The 26,200-nt window shown below is 35.8% G+C and overlaps 1 pseudogene; it reads right to left on the reverse strand.

Annotated features, from left to right (window-relative positions):
- The window catches only part of LOC121325880, a 66,195-nt pseudogene extending 40,132 nt beyond the window's left edge, over positions 1 to 26,063 (reverse strand).
- Positions 26,064 to 26,200: the final 137 nt, after the last annotated feature.

The following is a 26,200-nucleotide window of genomic DNA, read 5'->3' on the forward strand; positions in this document are numbered from 1 at the left end:
AAAACACAAAGTATTAAGGCCTTTTTATATTAACAGATGGTGTGGTATTACAAACATACAGTATGTGCAACCAGATATTGATTGATGTCATCTTTGTTCACAGTAAAAAATATTGCTCTGTGGATAGTTATGAGTGATTATTGATGGGGTAACCAAGTCGTAAAGTTTTGTCAAGATTTGTCTAGGTATGTAAAGGTATTTATAATATCAAACATGAAACAATAATCCAAATAAAATTAAGATAAGCAGTTTTGGCCTATCTGGTCATGGTTTAGCTATTAATGACAGTTAGTGTGTTTTGATTTTTATTTTAACAAAATTTTAACTGAGTGTTTTGACCAAAAGAGAACATAGTATTATATAATGGATTTCTGCAACCTAATCACTTCCTTTGTTTTTGGCGTAAATATATGAACTAAAGCATGGAATGTGCATTGTAAGTAAAGTTAATAGTAACAATAATTTGAAAAGTTAAAATAGTCGATAAGGGAGTAATATTTGTAATGCAAATCCCCAACTATTTTTTTTTTGCCAAATAGACTGAAATGCTGCTTGATATTACATTGACTGGTACAATAAAATAAAAATCTAGTAGTTTGAGTATTTATTATGTCATGTAAAACCGCTAGACCTAAATAAGCTCCTGGGACTTCCATATTGTGACCATCAACAGATATGCCACCAACACTGAGAAGGACACTGAAATGATGTACTATTTTTGTTTAGAATATCGATATCTTGTAAAAAAAAAAAAAAAAACAACAACATAATCAACGCGTTGTCGTAGACGTGACGTATTGTGGATAGGAATTAGATCAGCACAACTCAGTGCTTCCCATAACTATTCATCTTGCTTTCCACCTTATTGGATTGCCATTTCGACTAATTTCTTCATTTGTACGGTACAATTTAGATTTCTCTTTATTTCTATAAAAGAGACAGATGATCTAGGAGAGGGGACCCTCACGGGATTTAGTAATAGAATGAACATGTCAGGTCTGGGCATGCTCACAAGCTCTGTGTGCCCAGCACAATACTCGCAACTTAAACAGGAACCCTAGCCAAACACTAAAAGACCACACATCCATATATATCCTTGTTAGATTAAAAAACTAATTTGAAAAGATGAATGCATTCTATTCCTGTTAGCTTCAATCAGATAGCGCTGTTCGGAAAGCAGCATTGCCTCATGATTATTGAATTTTTATGGCCTTGTAATTAATTGCAGATTCCCTGTTTTGTTCTATTTCTTTTTCTCTGACATTTTAATTTCAACAAAAAGCCACAGTCCCTATGCAGCCTTTCTCAGCAGATTCTAAAGGGCTATAAAACAAAATGACTTATAGATATGGCATAGACTTCACTTGGCCAATGATTGCTTGAAACCTTGCTGATCATATGAAATTATGATAAATAATTAATTTCTGTCAATTGAACTGCAGCTACAGTGTCCTATCTAAACAATGAGAATCTATCAGAGTGTCATCAGCTGGTAAATCATCATAGAAGCCAGTCTGTAAACATTTTAAAAAATATTGTACAGCCCATCCGTTTTAAAAGACTGTTGTCATTATTTGACCAGGGAGAATGTCCTTGACTGCCTGCTTTGTATTTAGGGATGTAGGAAATCAATCCTAGTAACTAGGGGCTGGCTAATGATCAATTAGTTGATTTTCTACTAAGCCAAGCAAGATTAGGAGACGTAAATGTCCATCTATGCCTCTATTTTTACTCTATATAAGGTGGAATTGGAGTTTACTTTAATCGCCTGTCCCTTTAATGAAAAAAAAAGACTTTATCGTCATGTTAGACCTTTCTCAGCAGTTGCTACAAAACATGTTGATCTGAGTGGATAAATACCTTGCCCATGTGCTCAGAACACGTATGTCAAGATAGAGGGATGCTAGAGAAAAGACAATGGGAGGTTGCACAAGATAACCCAAAACCTTGGTAAGACATTGCGGTAGATCTTTTAAAAAAAAACAAACAAACGAATAAAAAAAACAAAACCTCTGCACTAGAAGTTAAAAACATAACAAATAATACATTTTCAAGCATCCACGCAGGCCCTGACGGATGGGTGAGGCTCCTGCACATTATAGGTCCACCAGATATCTAACCACTCATTCCCTTTTCACTTTGGTCTGTCCTGATCTGTTCAATTTTCTAACTCACCAGCCCAAGATAGGGAGGTATTCAACAGCTCTGTTGCATTGTGTTTGTTGTGTTGGTAAATTACATGGAGTGTAAGGACATTCAGATCGATTCCTATTTAAAAAACATCAAAAAAAAAAAACTTTCAAAAGAAGAAGAAGAATACAGTAGTGCTGTATGTTTTTAAAATATATTAATTAAGAAAATAATGCTTTTGAAACCCCTAATTCTGAGATATGGGCCTGCTTTAATTAAAAATACTGAAAGTGTGACATTAGAATTTGTTCTTCTAATCGTGGTTATCAAAGTGTGAGACACCTTTTTCATACTTAGAAATCAGAATGAATGGGTAACTGTTAGGAGCTGTAATTTGAGGTAGGTTTCATTTGGTGGTCTTCAGTGGTTGTTTTTCTGTGATGTAACCTTTCATTGTAGCTGTTATACACTTGGACAAAGTCTTTTGGAATTCATTTAAAATGTAAATAGGATTGGAGACTGGAATATGAAATATTCTCATGGACTCTGTATTTTATTTATTCACAGACAGGCAACACCCTTGTGTGAGGAAGTGTGGAATGACCCATAGATAATTGTGTGATAAATACAGCAAATTAAACACTGTATTCAAGTTTAAACTGTTATGCTAATTGTAGCATGACTGATGATTAGTTCCAAGCTATACAAAATACATGCAGTGGACATGAAAATGATACGTATAGTGCTTTCAACGATCCTGTTTTGTCTAATCTTTCCTGCATTTTCTTTACCTCAGATGTATCATTTAAGCCATTACCAGCCCCAAGCTCTTTCATTAAATGAACTATATCATCCTTCCCCAAGAGGCCAGAGGGAGCTTTCAGCTGTGAATATACGTCTTCCTTGGTGAACGAATTGAAGGCAGCAGCATGCCATGGTAAAGTATTACTTAATTTATACTGCTAATGTATAACATTGATTCTGTGTGGAGAAAATAAAGGGCAACATATTCTTGGAGCTTGCGTCATTAAGGTTTAATAATTTAGACCTAGTTAGTATGATAATAAATATACTTAAGGAACTTAAGTGGGGTTTGTGATGAATGCAATTAGAAATACTGGCACATATATAATATAAAATGTAATATGAATGTGGGCAACATTTTATAAAGGCTAGTGGAATATTATACTCTGCAGTGCTATATGTTACCTGAAAAACACTTAAGCGAATGTGTGAAACATCCTATTTGTTTCATTCAGTTTACCACTGGGGATTAATTATCCTGATGATAATGACTTTACTGGATTGTTATGGCCGGTATTAATCTTAAAATAAATAGACATTCATGTCAATAATGACCATTCTGAATTTTGATGAGCCATTTAATTTTATTCCCAATTTACTGGCATTATTTTTGAATACAAACATAATGTACACCATAGAAAAAAAAAATACACGGATTGGACAAAGAATACGAGACTAGCCTTACCAGCAAACAAGGTAGCTCCCAGCTTCCAGAACATTGTTTGCATGAAAACAGGCGTGCCAATGAAACAGGCAGTGTTGTGTGTCCCCAGTCGGTGAGATGAGATGAGGTTCAAAGCTTTAAAACCACGAATGCAGAGCCCAGCTCTTGCATTATGGTTAAGATGCTCACTTGCGGTATGCAGGGTCGCCAGTTCATGCCCAGCCTCCACTTCTGTTACATCAGATCCATTGTTTCTATGACTTTGGCCCTTGTAGCATATTTGTTGCTTGTCAGAAGATGTTGTACATACAGTATCTGCAGAATCGTACCACAATGACCTGCTTGCAACCAGAGTTGTGTTTTCCAGTGGTGGTTTTGTTCATACATTGCCATTCACAGAACACCCAGGAGACTTGATAGACATGTTGGTCAATGCAGCCACGTTTGAAACTCCTCTATTGTCAAGTCACTATGAATCTTCTGCTTTCCCATAAGTTCAGTATTTTCACAAAGCTCTCATGCAGCTTACACATAGGTCTACAGGATCACATAAATTTGACTTTTTTTCATTTTTTTAAAATTTTCTAGTCAGTTTGTAAATCAAATCTCATACAAGACCCAGCTAAACTATTTCTGATAAACCTACAGCTGTCAGACAAAACATATTTGAAATACCTGCAATATGTAACACATAAATTACAAATGTTCATTATGCAAGTAGAATCCTGACATGTAATCGCTACCATAATACAAGCGTGTAATGGGGAGCCCCGTCCTGATGTATTAGGCTGACAGTGACTTACATGTGGCCGCAGCCCTGCGATGGTGGAGGATGCCCCCTCAGTTCCCCTTCGCGAGGGCGTGAGGATGGGAGTGGTGTTATCTCGCCAAGTGGTGACGACGGATGCCTCCAACTTGGGTTGAGGGGCGGTCTAGGAAGGCAGAGGAGTCCGCGGCACCTGGTTAGGCTGTTCAATAGCACTGCACATAAATATGCTGGAGCTGCAGGCTGTTTTCCTGGTTCTCCAGCACTTTTTTCTGACGCTGCATGGAAATCATGTGCTGGTCCGAACGGACAACACATCAGTGGAGGCGTATGTCAACCACCAGGGTGGCCTCCGGTCCCCAGGGTTGCATCGCATCGCCTTCCGGCCTCTGACCTGGGTGTCATCACAGGAAGGAGCCTATCAGAAGCTCTGGTATAGAGAGCTCAGAGAATACCTACCAATAGGCAGGCATATCCCATACATAATGTTTTGGTGGTCATCTTCTTTTTCAGGGAACCAGGGTTACGGTAAGTAACCTAACGTTTCTGTCAAAAGAGTATCTTACAGACGCAATAGAGGACACTCTGTTAGGAGGTCCAAGACACCGCAAAAATAATTGATGTTTCACAATATGACCCTAAAGACTGTGTTATGCCACCAGGTGTTCCTGTTTGTTTTTCAGCAAACCCCTGTACAGTATTTCTTTTGCTATATCAACTTTCCATTAAACGGCCGTGGTAATGATGGGTAAACAACACTGCATGGTTTCAAATATTTTATCAGTTTATGTTCCTGCTCTCTAACACACAGTGTATCTTCCCTTGAGCACACTCCAGAATGTGTTGGACAGTGTGTTCACTCAACAGCTTTACAAACCAGAGCAAAATAAGCAACATGAGGGTGACTTTTATTAAGCAAGTATTTTCCCTTGACTTTTTCATACAGTTTACTGGTATGTGGTCATTATCAAATACGTATATTATTGTGGTATCTGTTTGATCTATCTCTTGTTTATAGAAATAACAAAAAACTATGATAAACTATTTTCATGATGGCTATACAATGATATACAGGATGATGTTCCTGAGAGTGGAGGGCGAATAACATGTTGACCAAGTTTGTTCTTGTTTTCCAGTCATGTTTAGCAACTGAGCAATAGAATGCTGTGAGATAATTTACTGATACATTAATGTTTATACTATTTTCTTGTACTTATTTCCATATGATTTCAAGTTTAAATTTAACAACAATACAAACTCTGTAAACATTCCCAAATAATCTATTGCATTGACATGGATTTCAGTTATTAGGGTGAAGTAAACGAGTGCTCAGTCTATGTTGATTACTTTTAGTTCCACTTTTAGCCAAGTACAGTGTGCAAATCCTATAACGTTGTTAAGCCCTGCATGTATATAGAAATATTGTGTTACTCTGAACATGTATAAAGGTTGCAAAGCCTGAAGGTTTTTTTTTTTTTTTTTTACATTCTACTGAATGATTAATAGTGCAAACCTTGAAAACTGAAAATTAAAAAAGGTGTCAGAAAACGCTTGAGGATTAGTGCAGAGTAGATATCAGTTTCTATGTGTCTTTTTATGATGGTCATTTTCTTTTATGTGGAAAAAATTAAGAACGCAATGCAAAAGATCCAGGCTGGGATAATCTCCCAGAGCCCATAAATCTATTTTATTGATTTTAGATCTGCAACATTGACAGGGAGGCCCCTTTGAAAAGTGATAACTACCGCTTTAAACATTTATTGCTGTCATTCGCCACGCTGGCCCCATCTTTAATACCTCTTAGCATCATGTACCACTGCTTCGTGTGAGTGAACGCACAAATGTATTGGAAATCCTGCTGAGTAAGTTTGTGTAAGCAGTAAATAATCTTTCTGACCAGTTGGCTATATACTTGTGGCAGTCAGGGCTGTCATATTTGTAGCCTTGGAAAAGTGGTTTGGAATTGAATAGGAAAAAGGCATGTGGTAGTCTTAATAGTCTCAGCTGGTGCTGATGTTGTTTTCAATTATATCTTATTAAACAGGTCTATGTGTCTTTCTTTTTCGGTAAAAGGTGCAAAGATTGTAGACTTTGCTGGTGCAACATGTGCATTTGGCATGTAAAGTTGCAGTAAAAAACTATATTTCCCTTTGTAATGGGAATCTCTTTGAGACATAAAATTCCTGAAGATGACAGCTGTTTTTGCCCCTGCTGGATTTGTATGAGGGAGGTCTTATCTGGAGGCATGCAGAGAACCTCATTTTAGGTTATAATTGTTTTTAACACATTTTATGTAAAACATGTGTAAATAATTGGAATTTGGATGTAAATAATGTCTGTTCTTTTAAGAACCAGTAGTTACTTTTACTGTTTAATTACCGTTACTTCAAATATTATTATTATTATTGTAAGATGTTATGCTTATTATTATTATTTGTAAGATGTTATGCTGTGTGGAAGCATACGTATGCTGATAAAAGAAGAGTGTTGGCCTTGATTTTGGGAAGTTATGTGTAACAGTATGTGACAGAAAGACAATGATTCTTGGTGGTAAATCTCCTTCCCGGCCTGTGAGGGCGCTAAGTAATGGGAACAGAGTACTCTGGACTACTTGGCCTGACACTTCATTCCGAGGGTTAAAAGGTAGAAAAGAGACGGAGCTTCGGTACACTAACTCATTGACCCAGAAGGGAAATGATGTGGCAGCCGTGGATTGGAGGAGCAGCTTCTTTACCAAGTGGTCATGAGTGGCAATATAAATATGGGTCGAAGCGATGTTATTGGTTCCTTTGTTTTCCTTTGTTTGGTTTATGAAAAGTGACCCGGAAGAACCTGTGTTTGTTTGTTCTGTCTATTTGTTGCTTGTTATCACTAGACAGCTAACACGTTCCGGCGCTGTCACCAGAGGCCAGCACAAACCTGGAACAGCACTGCACTTGTATCACAAATAACAGTATTTGCACCACTAGCACTAATTCACGCACTAACAGACTTGTGTATGTGTTTTGTGTGGGTGTATAATAAAAACAGGACTGTTATTTGAGGGGCAAACCCGGGGATTATAAATTAAGTAATACACGCTGCTGTATTACTCACCTCCATTATTGTTTACTGTTTGTTTCGTCGTCAGGCACTGGACACAAAACTAGCATTAAACAAACTTTGCATCTGGATTATAATTGTCTGTCTGTTCATTAACCACTTTGCCACATGGTATTATCAATTATTTATTTATTTATTTATTTTTTAAGACATTGGGGTCTAATCCAATAGGTGTAAAAATCTGATCTACAATACTAGGGTAGATTAGGAACATTAATATGGGACTTACGGTTAGGGGATGTTTTTATTCAGGTGAAAATGACTGCAGCACATGTGCAATATGACTATCATCTGACCCATGTTCAAGTATGTAAATTGCTTACAAATCCCACATTATATGACCTCTGTATCTATGGGTAATTGAGTCACGCCAGAGGAAATAACAGTCACATGTCTGCTTTATTGATAGCAGACAGAACTCTAGCTATTTCTCTGTTCATTGTTGCATTCATTTGCAAGGGATTTATGACAGCATGTCCAGTCTTTAAAGGAGTACTAACCAATATGTAATTCATTTTATTAACATTATTACTGTGCACCCTTTTTTTGGTTCTTCAGTTGCTTTTTTTACTTTAATTCAGAATATGCAAATATTTATAATACAACACAATAGATAAACTGCTTCATTTTGGTACGTTTGTTATAGACCATATGGTCTAATTGTAGCTAGATCATTACAATGAGTTTGAACTGCAAGACATGAAGCGACTAGATACCAGGTACAAGTAGAAGACTGTCAAAATGAATATGCTGTAGGTCTCTGTGGTGGTTTATGGGAGGAAGTGATGTGACTGGAAAAACGTAGTTGGGGTTGGATTTTTATTTATAGCACACCCAGAAATACAAAGTCCCAGGCAGTGGGTTTCCACACAATTTGCAATGAACAAAAAAGCTGCCTCTCTTACCAGCTATGGTAAGCAGAGGCTTGAAATGAAAAACAAACAATCCACCAAGAACAGCATGTGGCTTGGGCTCCCTTTCTCAAGCAGGAATGGTAGTTGTTGGAGATGCCAAGGATCACAGGTGAAGTCCGGGCTCGGAGGCAGCCGGCCTGAGAATCCTCAGTCTGGGTATAAAAACCACAAAAAAAAAACAAACTCACAGAGCTTATGCAGAACAATCATCTCAGTTCAGGATAGGGAGACTGAATGGCAGAACCCCACAGCTTAAATAGTGCCGAGCTCCACCCCTGCAATCAGTGCACTGCCCCACCTCAGCCAATCGTCGAGCTCAGCACAGCCGATTGCAATAATGGGGCTCGACCATGAGGTCCTGCCCCAAGTTAAGATGGCCGCTACCACTGCGGCTTCTGCCCCAACCCTGACTCAGCATTTCTCCTCGGTCTCGGTCCTTCCTGCACAGCACTGCCAGTAGTTGCGAGGGTGAATTACAAGAAGGACTCCTTTCACTCCTGTCACAGTCTCAAATATTTCAAGTCTATTTATGTAGTTTGAAGCATATGTGGTCATCTGAGTAGTTAACTGTAAAGGATACCACGTCCCTACATTGTGTCCATACCTTTGGTAGGTTACAGTGGCCTAGGATTGATCAACTGAGACGGAAGGCATCTTGTACTGTCGCTTGACGCAGATGACTGAATAGGGGCAAGATGTGCAGTGACCAGAAGCAATGCGTGCTTAAGGTGTAGTTTTGCATTATACAAATCTGACATCAATAACTCTTGAAATTATTTATAAAACAAGTGTCAGCACTTGCACCAAACATTATAGCACACTAAAATACGTCATATGATGTGTATGAGTGCCACCTACCAAGTTTAGAAGTTTCCTTTATAAGATCAGGTATGATGGAGGGGCATACACCAGAGAAGCACAAGATCCCGCCAACATCTTCTAAACTTACAGAGGCAGTTATCTAACCGACTTTTGCTCTTCAAGTACTGATTGAAGATATATCACACTCCATTCTACTCAGGTTTTGTTTTCGTCTGTGATTATTCTTTTGCTTTACTTTTTCTTTCTAAGTAACAATAATACATGCTATTTTATATAAGATTTGTTTTCACAAGAGGTCGTACACAATATGTTTAAAGTTGGGTCAGATTTATTACAAAATAGAAATAGAAAACCTAATGCTTAGTATTTTATATGTTAATACAATCATATAAAAAGTTTTGGGTTATATTTTGAAAATACACTTAACCTCGGTTAACTCCACACCCCAGGGGCATGCCATTTAGTGCTGACTTATCCAAGGTGTCGAGTTACCCATGGGGCACATGAGCCATGGCATTAACATGCATATAAGTAACAAAACTCACATGTTTACAGTATTACAGTATCTACAAGTTTATTTTTTAGTTAAATGTCCTTAGGAAAATGATTAAAAGAACTACAGTGAATGATTACAACTCATAAACTTTGAAATAAAAATTAATAAAATAACTACAGCATTATTTTAATGAAAACAATCCAACCACAAACTGTGCACTAACTGTTGACTATATCTTTAGGTATTGGCTTGTATTGTGTGATTTGTCTAACAAATGTCCATTATACAGAATTAAAACAATAATAAACAACTTACAGTTTCACATAGAAATCAGACATTGCCGATTGATTTGCATGCAAAAACATGCGCTTTGAAAGTTCTGCTGACAAGCTTCTTATCCCGTATAAACTGAGTTTTAAAGCCAATTGAACAGATTTTTCGCTTCTCACTCATTATACTGACACTGTAACCCATTGCACGTGGCAGTTGCGCATGAATGAGTGAATTAACGATCCGTTTCCAGTTAGTCATGTGAAACGACAATGCCGAGAGAAGTGAAGGTGTCGAGTTATCCATCAGTTGAGTTAACTGAGGTTAACTCTGCGAACATTCTGCTGTATACATTTTTAATACAGTAACAACAGAATGCAGCAGGAGATGCATTTTTGCAGACTTTGTAAACATATGTTTTACTTCTCTTTTGAAGAGAAGTCTTACATGAAGTCATTCCAGATGATTCTGGTAGAGTATACTACTTATCCTGGAAAGGAAGAATATGGTAGTCAGAGTTATTTTGTGTTGCAATTGCAATTATCTGTGAAAAAGATCCAATATCCATATTAAACAGACATTGTACTATCGGTGTAATCCTCTTGAGACATGTCTTCGATCCAGCCAACATTAACATCAGCTGAAAGACTTAAAGATGGTAAACTGTAATGAGGAGAATGCAGGTTCTGAATTTCTACTTTGATTTTTGGAAATCAGCCCCATTGTTAGCCCTAAGGAGCTCAAGATCTGTGTTTAACTTTGGATTGCAGACTGCAGATGGAGCCTGTGACAGAGCCAGTAAGTTTGGTATTGTAACATACATATATGTTATTGAGTACCTGCATTTTACCTAAGAAATGAGACTCACTTATTAGTCACGTATATGTATATTGTGAAATACTCAGCTCAGTAGTACATGGAAAAATTGACAATATGTCAACTTGTATTTTTTTTTTAGGTGTGATTATCAAGCTATTGACCTAATGCCAGATATTCTTTGAATAGAAAAGATAATGCAAATTTACTGCTGAAGAGAAAGGACTTAAATGTCAGGGGCCTATAATGAGTTATATTCTTACAGGTGTTCAGTTACACATATAAGACACATAATGCTTGCATGATAGAGACTTCTTATTAATTTTCTTCTCTGCCTCTGTAAATACCAAAAGGTATTAAGTCATTTTTCTGATATAACAAAATTGGGTCTTGAGGCTTTTATTTGTATTATTAGTATTGTATTATCTAGTTGTCCACCAGGTCTTAACAATTAAAGCACGATAGTAATTATACTGTAATTACCTCAGATGTGTTAACTGTGGTTTATCTGTTTCTGAATTTAACGATTCAAGGGTGATACCATCAAAATATATTTGTATTATTTATTTATTTTTATTACTTTTTATATGCCTGTTACATTTGCATTGTGTAAGCTAGGTTGACCTGAACATGCCTGTACAAACATCGTCAGGATTGCTGTAGGAGATACAGTACTTACATTTATAATGTGCAACAAAACTTGTTTAAAGAGCATGAATTGTCAAATCAGCCCTGCAACACACCCCTATTTGTATTGCAATATACATAATAAACTAGAGATTTGTTTTTAAAAATATAATTTACTTAAATCTAGAACTAAGCACATTGTTGGCCTCTGAACTCTGGTTGTTTGAATATTTCAGGCTTACAAGAAATCCCAGTCATGAGGATAAACTCTGAATCCCTGCTGATTTTGGAACATCTGTTGAGGCATTTAGCAAGTTAATAGATCAGCTATGAGAGTAGGGCAGTTGTTTCTCACCATAGCCAGAAAACATCAAAACCAGATTGTCCTCCTTGTCTTTCAGCACATGCAATCGAATTAGAATGACTCATAGAGTCTAACAGATAATAAAACCCACAGAACGTTTGCTTAAGGTACAGGTGGGGATATTTTTCACTACTCTTAGGAGAAACAAAAACTAACTCTGTTTGGGAATAGAGTAATTGAATACAGATGGGAGGAGGTAAATGAAAGAATTTAGCAAATATCTCAGTGGAATAGCTAATGGGAATGAGACAGAATAGGAAATTAAAAATTATTCGAAGCAGATGGACTATTCTTTGAGACTTTAGAAATTTATTAGGGCGAAATAAAAAAAGTGTCTGTTTATTTTGCATGACCATGAAATGAATGACCTGCTGAGTTGTGTTTGTGTTTATGGCTGCTATGCCATTTGTCATAATTTCCCTGGTATTTGATATCGATTTAGGATTTCACTTGATTTATTGGCACCTGTCAACTTTGATTTTGAATGCCACTTTTTTTTTTATTAAAAAATATAACCAGAAAGCAGATACTAATTGTTGTCTACTAATTCTGGCTGTGTTGTTCTGAGGTTTATTTATGCACTATTCTTGTGATATTGTTGTGTTTTTGCCAGCGTTTAAAATGTCCTGTGTTCTCTTAAGTTTTCCGTTTGGCTATAGTTGAGGCCTGTTTTTGTCCAAGGCAAACAGTGAGTAGTGCAAAAAATCTGCCATGAATGACCTATTTTATTTCCTTGCATCTGACTGCATACACATTCAGAATAACACTGCTTTTCTGTGCAACAAAAAAGTGACTTCTGCAATTAAGATGATTTTATGCTATACAGATGGAAGCCAAGATAAAGAAGCCTCTCTGAGCAGAAATAACATAAGTACAAAATGGTGTTATAGAAAAAAAAGGATTTTGAATAATGTTGGAGGGTATAGTTGCCAAAGAGAGAGAGAGGGTTTAGAAAAAGTAAATTTAAGCAATAATTACAGGGCACATCAAGTGAAGTGAGACAACAGTCTTAGGAGTGGATATATCCAAGACAAATGTTTCTCTAGAGAGGGAAACTATTGTCTTCAACAAGAGTAAACATGCAATGTATAAATAGCTATTAAATGGTAAGTGTTTTGAAGGGAATATAGATTCTGTTGGCTCTTCCTTCTGTTCCATCTCTAGTGAGGTCCTGTACTTTTTCTGATAGCAACAGCAGGGAAGAGACCCCATACTCATCACAGTGTTAACAATGACATCCCCATGGGAAAGGTCTATAAATATGGCAAATAGAACTGCTTGTACATTTTGTGCCAAGTTATTAATCAGTTTAATGGGGATTGACCAAGAAAAATAGCCTCTGATTATTCTCTTGAGGAAGTGCACTATATGCATATATTTGACTGTCATTATGTATCTCTTTTCCATGCCAACAAAGGGTATTGTTCTTTAGTAGGCTTTTAGTAGCATGAAATCTGTAGGAATAATTTTGCTATATCACTGTTCAACATCACAGCCTGGGGTTTGATGGATCTTTTCTGTGCTCTTGACTTGGTTTGTTGTGTGGTTGCAGTGGGACCTAATGAAACCAATGAAACCTCCAGGTATGTATGTGTGAAAACAAAAGTCAATAAAAGGATACCTACTGTATGGAGGCTGAAAGAAAACAAACGCAAAATTCTAGTTCCATCAATAGTTTATACCTAAGTAGACCAGCTGTCTTGTTCTTGTATGTCACAGTGTTCCACAAGTATTTTTGCTTCTTTTCTTACCTAAAATCCCATCGCACATTCCAAAAGGCTTGACTAAATAAATAAGATATTAAGAAATATTTCAAGATAGATAAAGTCATGTGAAAGTAATACTGATGATTTTCATGGCCTAAAAAATTATTATTATTTTACACTTGGAGCTGCTTTGCCAAAATGACAAAACATTCAATATCTCGTCTCATCTCCTCTCTGCTCTGCTCGTCTCTCCTTCTCTCTCTCCTAGTCCTCATCTCTCTTCTCTCCTATATATCTATATATATATAGGATAATATATATAGATATATATATATATATATCCTCTTCTGAATGACAGAATAGACTATCCTCTTCTATACTCCTCTTCTATGTGCTATTAAAATGGTTTCTATTGTAATGCTGTGGCATTGCTATTAGGACATGTGAACCAAAGAGATATTAACTTAAATGTAAAGAAATCGTGTTTTTACTTATAGCTATTTTTATGTGTGCTAAATCATAACAAGATCACAAAAAATACAAGATGGAGGTTTAATTAATAATAGGTGAGAGATTTCCTATACAGTTCACTCGCATGCCAGCTTTTGTTGTACAAGAGGGAGGATGAATAGAAGAACCTAATTAAGACTCTGGTTGAAGAAATCACCGGGAATGTTCAGATTGTTTTGTGAGTATTTTATAGGTCCTTTACTTTGGGATGGTTGGGGTTATGACCTGTCAGGCTTGGCTGAGTACAGAGTGTCATTAGCTTGGAAAAATAGCAAATCCTTGACCCTCAAACATTGACACTCCAGTCAGAAGCAGACAGACCCCTCATTTAGTTAACACTTTGCATTCACCTTAAAATTAACAGAATTTTCACGCTGCTTTGTGTTCTATGCTGTTACTAAGACTCCAGTTAGTTATTAGGACAGAGGCCCTGCGAATTAAAAGGAAGCAAAGTAAGAAAACACTGAGCCCTTACAGAAATGTCCTATAGGATCCTATAATGGTACTATAGGACATTATGGGACTAAAAAAGTTTTCAGAGAAATCCTAAAGGATTCTTTTAAAAAAAAATATCCTCTTATAGTACTCAAAAGGGTCTCCCTACAGTAGTACTATAGGGCACTATATAGGATTAGAAAGGTTTTAAAGAAATCCTAAAGGATATTCTGTAGGACTTGACCAATTTACTATAGGACTTTCTATAGGTTATTTCCGTAAGGGTTGTAAGCTGTCAGAGATAACACTTTGATGCCCAGAGATATATTTCAGATTAAAAGAAGCATTTTCCTATGGGTACCAGTCAAGTGTTTACATGCATTGTCATTTACTTTTAGCCGTAAGACATTTTCACACAGTACAGCAAACAATGTCAGAGGAATCTGTTTTGCATACACAATTCAGTACCTCTCAGAGTGCTTAACCAGACGTTCTTCATTTCATGACAAGGTTAAAATTAAACAAAGGGCAAAGTAACTATGTGAACTTCTACAATGTACCTGCTTAATGATTACATACTGTACATTATTATTATTATTATTATTATTATTATTATTATTATTATTATTATTATTATTATTATTATTATTGTTAGTTAGTAGTAATATCGTTAGTAGGAACATAACTACATTATTAGTAATAATAATGTAGTCCATACAACATGTATTCCATCTATGTTTATTTAGCAGTGTTACTTTTTATTTTATATCTCATAGTGGCAACTAACCAGCTTAGATGTTTTTGGACAATATATACAGGAAATGCATGTTGTGACACATAGAATTAATTTGTAGACAGTGAGACAGATATGATTAGTTACTTTCAGCAAAAGCATAATCTATTTTCATAATGGCCCATTTCAGTGGCGATAAATAAATATCGGAGACAATTGAACTGTCATCTGGAACAAGCAGTCTGTTGTATGCATATGGCAAGTCATTTCATAAGGGGTGAAATAGACTGGTGTGGACATAACCCCAGATTGGATTAAAAAGGGACTACAATTCACAACAAGGTAAAAAACTAAATAAAAAACAAAAGCAAAACATATATATATATATATATATATATATATATATATATATATATATTATATATATATATATATAGACTGTATATATATACATATATTATATAGGCTATATATATGTAGGCTATGTTTTTTTTCTCAATAAAATATCTTGTTAATATTTTATATAAAATAAATTAAACGTTAAAGGTGTAGAATTTGGGTGTATTCGTGTTGCATGGTCTTATTCATAAAATAACAAAAAAAGTTGAGACTTAATGTGTTTTTAAAAACCAAAATCCTATTAGAATCAACAGCTGGTTAAAAAATAAATAAATACATTAAATAAAACTAAGAAAAACTAAAATATTTGGGTTCTGAACACCCCAAATGATATGAAAAGTAATTGTCATTAAAGTGTTAGGAGTTCTAACAAATAGCATATACTGCACAGCCACTCACACCCCACCCCCACAATCCCTACAATTCCCATAAAATGTTTGGTCTTTTGATGTATTTGATGAAATATCCAATCATGTGAAGCCTGCACAAAGCTGTAAAAAATTGAAAACATATCAGACTGTTATTATAAAGCAATGTTATGTGGTAAAACTCCCATGAAATTTGACTTTGACATATTTCTCAGAAAGTTAATCTGATTTTGATTGGCTCTGAATGAAATGGAAATGAGAAAATTCTACTAAGTATGTGAACATACAAACTGATTTTCAACCTATTTCCAGCTCAGGTCATCTAAAGATATTACTTGTGTGCAGCAGTAAGTGAAAGCCTGAGATACAACTAGATGCAAAAGCCAAAACCAATTTAATTTTAATGATTTTCTCTGGTATTTAAAAACAGTAATGGGTGGAAAGTTAACAGCCCCCCCCCCCCCCCCCCCTTCCGCCTCCAGCTCTACTCTTCTGGGATCTATCTGCAGCAGATTGATTTTACTTCCTCTTTTATTTCTCAGTTTGAGCTATTCTCTTCACTTCCCTAAGGCCTGCTAGATTCCCACTACCATCTTATACAGGCAAACAGGAAAGAAATGACAGACCTCTCCACTGACCAAACACACCTGCACTGCTCATGGCTGCACTGTTGGGAAACACTTTTTCAAACTACTGCTTGTTAATTAATTCCTTCTGTCACAAGCAACATTACAACAGTCAATTCACTAGTAAACAATCATAAAAATGAAACAAGAAATATGAAAAATGGCCACCACAAGACACAAAATGTGTCTTCTTGTTGTTTTTCGTGGATATTTTATTGTAAATCTTTAATAAAATGTCAACAGACAACCATTAACTTACTGATTTGGAGGTGTTGTTCTGGGTTTTTATAATGAAGAGGTTTTTGTTTTTGTTTTTTTACGACAGTGTACTCCCCAACAGAGAATTCATTTTTATTGCTAGAGAGACTGGTAACCACATCAGCATCCTCAATGGGAAAACCTTTTGAATCTAATTACTAAAACCATGCATTCATGCGTTCTTGGTTTGTGTTGGGAGGTAAAAAGCAAGAGCAAATTTAACATTAAAGTCTAAATTTAATAAACAGGAACAACTGAACGTCACACCTTGTTTAAATAGATGAGGTAAATGCAATAGTACATGCAATTCAAAATGTGCAGTATTGTATCAGTATGTTGTGGTAGTGCTAAGAAACAAACAATGCTAAATACGCTAAGATTTATTTGTAAGGTAAATTATTTTAGCCACAATGTTCAGATTTACTACACACCCTTGTGGACATTTTGCACTCAGTTACTTAAGGCTGAACAATTCAAAGTGGAATGAATCCACTGTGACAAGTTAAGAACTGGGTTAATATGAATTGTCAGTGAGAGACAAGTGCTTTGTCGTTGTTCTGGATGCCAACAGATTTAACCTCATCGTTTTGAGCATTACCACGATGGGCACTCAGAAGAAAGCAAACCCTGATAATACTTCACTAGTCTACAATACTGCTTATATTTCTTTCTTTTCTTTTTTTTTTTTTTTTTTTTACAGATGGACATTCCGGATAGTCACGTGATCAAGCTTTTGTTTTACGTTGCGGTCCAGCCTGGGCCATCTGGGTTTAATTTTCAGTTAAGTACAAGATGTGGTAGGAAAAAAAACAAAAAAAAAAACACTACTTTTGAACTGAGAGTCTAATGTAGTCAGGATGGAATCTGTCACTCAGCCTATTGCATGTTGAGGACTCAGTGCAGTTTCAGCTGTAAGCAGCCTATGATTTATGGACACCAAGTGAACTCCTGTGGCAGAAACCAACCAGGGCCCTTTTTTTGGCTGGAGACGTTGCCTGCATTTTTTTTTTAATTCATGCCAAACTGCTTTGCACGGCAATTAGCCCTGTCCTCATTTAGTCTGCAGTCCCAAAGGGTAATGAAAGTCATATATCATCTTCAAGCCTGCTAATTATCCAGTTTAGTTACAGGTAGGCTTTGTAACTGTGAGAAGGGCCTGTCGGCTTGATATTTATTGCTCTTCCAATAAGCAAGTAAAAAATACTTTCTTGAAAGGTTTCCCATACCCCTTGCCTCACATCCTTGACATACCTTTTGCAAATGTGCTAATCAAAGGGGAAATGTCTTTATTCCACATAACTCATTTTTCATACTGTAACTAAACATTCAGCAAGAACAGAGCAAGTTGTGTGATGTGCAAATGTGAGAACACATGCATGTTGGCGGTCAGCTTGTATTTGCTGGTTTACTTTAGCTTAGTTAATGCTTTGAACACAAGGGAAGCTGGTAAAAAGCAGGCAGTAATTAAAAGTGTGTGAATAATGAACAGTATTTACTATTGTATGCATTTTTTTCTCTAAAAAATCAGAAACCTGTGAAGGGTAGGTCACTCTGCCTGAATTGCCCATTGTCCAAAATCCTGATAAAAAAAAAATAAACTGAATGTGCCTTTCTTTCATCCCATTTCCGTAAATCCAGATATTCAGGAACTATATTTTTCCATAGAAATGCCAAATAATATTGATTTAGTTAAAAAAAAAAATGTAAATGAAAGGTAAGAATTTCTATAAAGATTTTGTCTTTATTGTTTTTATCCTCGATTTTTTATATATTGGGATAAAATATATTTTAAAAATAAAGCATATTACAAATTCTGTAACAGGATTAAAATCATTATGTAATGAATATAAAATTGCATGACCATTAACCAAGGCCTAAAATACTAGTTACCTTGTTAGAAAGTATTGTTAGAGCTAATGACATTCTCTATTTTGTAGCACATCAAGCTTCCTGGGCCTTGGACTCACTTGTGCTGAAACACAAGGGGCAACTCAAACAGAAATATTTATACAGTTCCAAAATGCCTAAAGGGCATCATTAATGCACATATTCCAAACGGCTAGGCACTTAAAATATATGCAGGATACAGTTTTGATTTCTGAACTCTACTAGACTTCTATATATCTCTCAGGCTGATATTTTTGCTATGCTGGACTCACTTCCGGTTGCTAAAACACCAGTAGTTATATCACACATAAATAGTAAGTGTAGCCAGGTAAACAGTTTTAACGTTCTATCTATTTCAGCTTAATGGGGGGACGGGGGCGGGCTCGACAATTAAGCGCGGTTATTTAAACCAGATACAGGTGATCTGGATGGACTGCTTTAACAAGGGTCCTGGCATTTTCTGCTCTTTTAAACCTTCATATTGTATAAATATCCTGAAATAAGAAGAGGGCGGTTGCCACTATTTTTGTCACTAAATTATTTTATTTATTTTTGAGCACTTAAAGCGTAGTGTTGGACAGTTTGATTTTTTTATTATTATTATTTCCTTGTTATTTCAGTTCACTGGTTTGTTAATTTTATATTCAATGCAGTGTGTTACACTGACTCTGCTCGACTCAAGACTGGCTTCCATTAGTACTATACATTCATAAAAAGGAACCGATGTCTGCTGTTTTAATAATTTTCTGTAATAATAAATACAGCCTGTGTTTGCATTTTACAATTTCTGACGTGGCCATTATGATTTTTTTTTAAGTATAACCAAGGGTTATATAAGTATAGAATTATAATATATGTGCAAAAGTAATAAAATGTATTTGCTTCAGTGTCAGTTGGAGAGTATATATGCTACATTTACAGAGCAATAATAAAATGTAAAAGAAAACACACAGAACCTGCATATGTAAACAGTATGTGTTTGCATCCTTGTCTGTCTAAAATACAAAAACATGTTTCTTTTTTACTACTTCTTCCCCACCCCAGAAGCGAGATTATGTTGGATAGCAAAGGCAAAGAGGTTACTCTGAGTATCAGAGAGGGGACTAATTGTCAAGGTTATGTCTCAGAAGATGATTGATGTCAGGCTAGGTTTTTCTGTCAGCCTGTCAGAAGGCAGGAATGTTTAATGTTCTCATTATTGGTTATGCTGTTGTGTATATTTCTCTGTCAGCACCACAGACCCATCTGAACTGCCAAGGCACTTCAAAGCCCTGCAGGTCATTTATCTTCCTCCTGACGCTCCAAATGTTCAGCCTCAGCTGAGTGCCAGAGATTTGTTATGACTTGAGAGCCAGCTGACAGACAGGTCTTCTGTAAAAAGGATTCCTTTTTGTCACGCTGTGAAAACATCAATGTTCCCGTAATGGCCTACAACTGTCAAAGGAGACGGCCACCTGACAGTTGTGTGGTCTCACTAATTTGCAGCCCGGTGACTTGCTTCCTTGAGTTTAGATTTGGTTACGGTGTCACATACAAACAGGTCACCATCTGTTGTTGGGTGCCAGGGGGCACAGTACGGAAGAAAAATGGCTATGCTAATTGAAGACACATCCTCATTTCATATTTAACACCCTAGCTTGTGTCTTCTATCTTTGAAGTTAGGCTAAAAGAAATGAAGCGGGGGAAAGATGGAACAAGCACACAGCCAGGGCAAAGAAGAAGAAAAAGAAAGAAATAAAATCAGATCTTTGTTTCCTTTCCCAGGCCATGACATGATTAATCGTTTTCTTCTGATCTAATTTTGGAACATGAAAAACAGCACATTTGTCTTGAAGAAAAACGAGGTGCCGTACCGCGCAGATGGAAATTTCGAGCACTGAAAAAGATTAAAGTGAAATTCCACTCCTTAGACCTAATCATGAGTTGTAGATTATTCTGTCGTTTTAACCAGATGGTAGGCTTGATTCTGCAACCCCCTCCTTATATTAATGAATACTAGGCTGTTATATTTGACTTAGGTAAGTGAAATGTCTATCACGCCTAATGGACTGCCAGCCAGCATAGCGCATGTTGTACCACTCTGAATCCTTGCTACATTTTTCATGTTTTATACAAATGTAGAACATTTGGTTTCCTACTTTTTTTCATCATTGTCACTGTTGCTGAATATTTTCACATGGAAGAAAAAATATAAACTTGTGACCAGAGCTAATTTCCTCACATAGGTCAGAGCTATAACTGCAACTAAAACCGTCACCTCGGGCAAAGCATGCAAGAACTCAATAGTAACTTGATTAAGTTCCCAGTCAACATGACTACGTACGCGGCAGTATGTTAACAAACCTAATTATAGGGAGGGTGGTGATAAAGCACACAGCGTAGCTGCAGCACATCTCAGTGGTCATGCGTCTGGAAGCCAAGGTTCACCCTGAGGGGGTGTGGAAGTTTCTCAGTTTCTCTCCCCAGTAGAAATGTGCCGAGGTTCTCAGCTCCTTGTTCCTGTTCTCTTAGTTGCCAAACTGGTAGCTACATGAACTAGCCTTTTATATCTGTATCAAAAACAGTCCAGTTTGGTTGGTATCAGAGTACATAGCATAGCATATATATATATATATATATATATATATATATATATATATATATATATATATATATATATATATATATATATTTTTTTTTTTTTTTTTTCCAAAACCACAGAAACTTGCACAGCACTGTGAATTTTCAGTGTGTTTGTTTTTGCAAGAAAACAAATATATAATTGTATTAACAACATTTTAGAATTTAGATCGGACTGCCTTAATTTGCCTTGGGTATGGTAATCCAGCATTAGTGAAAATCGTTTTTTTGTGAAATGGGCCATATGGAATTATTGGTCATATTTTTGTTTACGTGTCAATTAAAAAGTGTCTATTTAGTTGCTGTTACAGGTGTTGGTGATTGTTAACAATGAGCAGTTCATTACATTGTAACACATATTACTTGTGGAAAACTACATGCAGTGTGTTTAAGTAATAATAATTTATCTTAAAATGCCTATTGCTTGTATATTTTGTAACGACAATAATTATAATTTATCCAGTGGATATTCAACTCATATCAATCAGACATTTAGCTTTTTAATCTCCTACCCTAACATTCCACCTCAGTTATTCTACCATTCTGTGCACTGATTAGACAGCGTAAATCCTTCATGCGTTGGTCTATCAGTTTTATTTATTAACAATTTTTTTTCTAAAAAACAGAAAAACCAGACTACCGTTTTTGTGATTCATGTTGATGATGAATACCACTTAAAAAAAAAAAAAAAAAAAAAAAAAAAAAAAAAAAAGAGACTTAGTGGAACTTTCAGTTTACGAGGCAATGACTTCATACTTCTAAATCTAAAGACCTACTCCATTTTCACTCATAATACCCTTTTTGCTCCTGATGCTGTAATTCAGATTTCACTTCTCAACTAGTTAATGAGCAATTGCCTCGTGTAGCCTTTACAATAGGGAACTAGTCTGAAACTCACAGTGCAGTAAAAAAGAATAAGCCTGTGCACAGAGTACTGTATTTCATAGCACATAAAATTCCAGTTCCAGTATTACATAAGTACATTTACATTGCTGTACTTGTTTTTAGACAAACTGTTTGAGGAGGCGGGGGAATTAGGTATGTGTGTGTGTGTGTGTGTGTGTGTGTGTGTGTGTGTGTGTGTGTGTGTGTGTGTGTGTGTTATTGGTATCAAAATATACCTCTGGGTACTGGAATAGGTACTTTGTGAGTTATTGACTCCAGTAGTAAGTCTAGCCAGAATGTATGTAAAGCACCTTCATATGCTTGAAAATGAAAGCCACTATGGTATCATATATGATTTTGTATGTATTGTATTGTAATGAATTAAATTTCCAAATTACATTTAAAAAAACAAACAAAAAAAAAACACAGCATTTCTAGCAAATGCTTGCTAAATGAAAATTACTTTTGTTTACTATTTCCACTTGGTAATAATTAAAAAAAAAGATTACTGTGCTTAAAACAATTACTAATGAAAAGATCATGGGTAAACAGCAAGCCAATACATAATATGTGGTACAGCAATATGCCAACTGCCATTTTAAATAAATCACGGGGGAATTTGGATTGCTTTTAAAACTATGCTATGAACAGAAAAGTAACACAATGCCAGCATGTCATATATTACATAGTGTTAAATTAAAACCTGTATACTGTTGTTTGAAAGTACATTTGTCTTACTCAACGCTGGCCTGTTTCTTACAAATTTGTCAGTAAAAGCTTCCACATGCCAAGTTTCTTCTGGGGAGGGAAAGTTCAGGTTATCAGCACAAGTTTGCATGCCACGTCTTTAATCAGTCTGCAGCTAATTAGCGGCTTCTACACAATGAGGCCATAAGTCATTAATCATAAGAGCCATGAACAGTCAACTCCACGCACGGCATTTCAAGACAAAAGTTTTCTTTCCATGATGGACTTCAGAACAGGCCAGGATTGCCTTTCATGGTCAATAGTGTGTAAATTATAGGCATTGTCTAGCCATGCCACACAAGGGACCACTGTTCAACTCTCCCGACTGGTCTTTTCTTGTGTTGTCTAGAAAGAAATGGCTTTAAATTAAACTTGATGTTATTTTTTTTTAATTAGCAATAACAAAAGCAGCATAAATCTACTGAGGTTTTTTTTCTTTTTTTCTTTTTTTTTTTTTTTAAGTAGCAGTAATTTCAGATTGGTTAGATTTATCAGATATATTGTTGTTTGCATGTTTCCTTCTGCAATATTGTTCGGCATTTGTTTTCTTTTGTTCTTCTGTGAGATTTTTCTTACACCTTTTGTGTTTTTTTGTTCTTTATCCTTCTGCAGCACTGTTTCAATCTCATGGTTTATTTGAATTTTATTTATTTTGGACTGCAACCTCAAAAACAAGCTTTTCTTCAGTAAGAAGTAGGAAAGTCATGTTAAAAAATAACCTTTTATTACAACACACGTAAGATATTAGTCCGGTAATGTTTTTTGTGTTGTAAAACTTACAAATTCCAAAGGATGGTCAAAGGTACATTTAATACAAATGGTCATTTATTTGAAACAGGAACACTAGGTAATGCATCACCCTGCTGCAAGCAGCAACCTTGCACATACATGACTAAGAGCCTCAACCATTTTAAATTGTGGTGCGAAAATGGAAGGATCCAAAATAATCCATCCACCAGGCTATGACAAGTACATTTTTAATCTGGAGCCTAGATGGGTAAAAATGTCAGTCTACCTGTCCAAAAAGATAAATGAATCTGTTGAGGTTTTTCCTTAGTTACATCCAACGCAACTTGCAAATCTGTTAGGGGAAGGCAATTCTTCAGTGTTATCACTCCAAACTTTCAGACAGCTTCATTTACTGTCGTGGATCCGTGAAGTGACAGTAAATATATTTTATGCAACTATGATTTTGTTTCTCCGCACATGTGCAGGTCCTCAATATATACATTTTAAACTTGCGAATAGAAAGAAGCTGCTTTGGTAAATGTCAAACTTTGCTGTAGTCATTCATATTATAGAAATACATCAATAAAACTGTTCAATGCAGGGATGTAAAACAAGTTGCAAGAGAGCTCTGTGTGCATATAATAAAAAGGAAAGCCTTTATGCCTGCTGGCTAACATCTCATGTAAAGTTGAGCCAACTTTTTAGGTATTCATTTAGGACTGCGAGATGTCAGAGAAAATGTTCGCTGTACAACACTGAAAAGTCCTCTTTCATCTGAACAAAAGCATCACAAGAAAAAGTGTCTGAGGATTTCAGAAAATATAGAAAAAAGTAAAAAAAAAAGTGTCATCAAGAGAAAGACTGTTTAAATTCAGAAGTGCAGCTGCCAAAGATTTAAACCCATCATTTGTCTTGTTACTGATATATCAAATTTGCTTCATGGCATAGTCATAAAAATGCATGAGAATGTAAATGCCTGAGTGACCCATTAATCTTGTTTAAAGTAACGTGTTCCTCATCCATGGTGATAAACTTACACTTTGTATTTTTCTGAAGGATTTATTGTTGACATGAAAGTGAAAGTGTTCTGTGTATCAAACTGAAGATGATAAAGGCAAACGTTGTTCTTTTAAAAAAAGACTTGACTTGTTATTTTTATTACAGGGATCTCAATTAACAAAACATATCTTGCTGATTATGACTAATTCCTGTAAATAAAAATAAAGTTGTTCAGGTACTGTTTGTTATACATTTCTTCCAAAACACTTTATGTCACTGAGATGGGGTACCCCCTGCCCTTGGGTGTATTTGGTTTATTGTATATTGTGGGTTATGTAGCACGGGTGATTTAAAATTATGATCGGTATCTGGGCATGTGGATGTACCAGGGCCAGATTGAATGATTAGCAATCAAGTCCCGGCACAACTGCTTAAAAGGAGCTCAAATTTCCCACTGGGGTTGGTGTTCACAATAGAGAATGGATGAGAGAAGGAGGTAGAACTTTAAAATAATAACAATTGATACTCATACTGAAACAGCTCAGCATGGTACTTATTTGTATCATTGTTTTGTGTGTCTGTTTGTTTCAGCCATCGCGCTATTTTGTTTTACAAAGTATAGTTTTTTGTGTTTAAAATCATTTGTTTTGTGTAATAAATCTGCGCAGCAGCGCATTTCACTCACCACACTGTGTCCAGCATTTCCTGGTCTGACATCACTACACAAGCTATCCGTGACAATCACCATTCAGTTATTGTGCATCAGGGGCCTATGTTTTGTCTCAGGCCATTCATGTTATTCATATTATAGATTGTGATTTGCAATGTTAAATCGCTGAATTAACTGGAGTAACAAATTATACCTATATCCCCTAAAGGTATAACTTTGTACCTAATAGTTGTACTCAGAGAACTATAAATAAATACAGTCCATGTCCTTCTAATTCATCCTAACTGGGCCAGGTGAAGGCAAGTGGATGAAGTTCATAATTGCTTTGGCAATGGAAAGCACACCAATTTAACATATCACTTTAAAAAGGTTAATTCTGCTTGTCACTGGAATGAGTTGATGAAGTAATGATTAATATACTGGTTGTTTGAAAATGTAAATCCTTGATAAAACACAAATAAACCAAAGGGTTCCTGGGGATGATTAAATGTACATTTCACAGTTGATAGAGCATGCAAAAAGTCATCTATTTTCTTATGACTCTGTAAACAGTTATGTAAGTTCCCTTCCAGCAAAGTATATGGCCATTGTCCTAGGTTTATACTCTCAAACAGACCGCTAAAGAAAAATGACTGTATTCATTTATATAACCGCTGGGATCCCTTGATTAGGTAATTTATATGGAGGACAGGTTTATAACGGCTAACTTACCGTCATGTTCCGCAACAATTATTTCAAAAATCCTATAAAAGCAGACAGTAAATTTAACATTTTTCTATTGCTGTCATTGCAGCCCATAACCTTGTATCTGATTTTCAATAAATCCTTTTTTATGAAATTGAGAGCAATTACAT

The sequence above is a fragment of the Polyodon spathula genome, chromosome 13, assembly GCF_017654505.1.
Source record: "Polyodon spathula isolate WHYD16114869_AA chromosome 13, ASM1765450v1, whole genome shotgun sequence".
In the NCBI taxonomy this organism is placed as follows: domain Eukaryota; kingdom Metazoa; phylum Chordata; class Actinopteri; order Acipenseriformes; family Polyodontidae; genus Polyodon; species Polyodon spathula.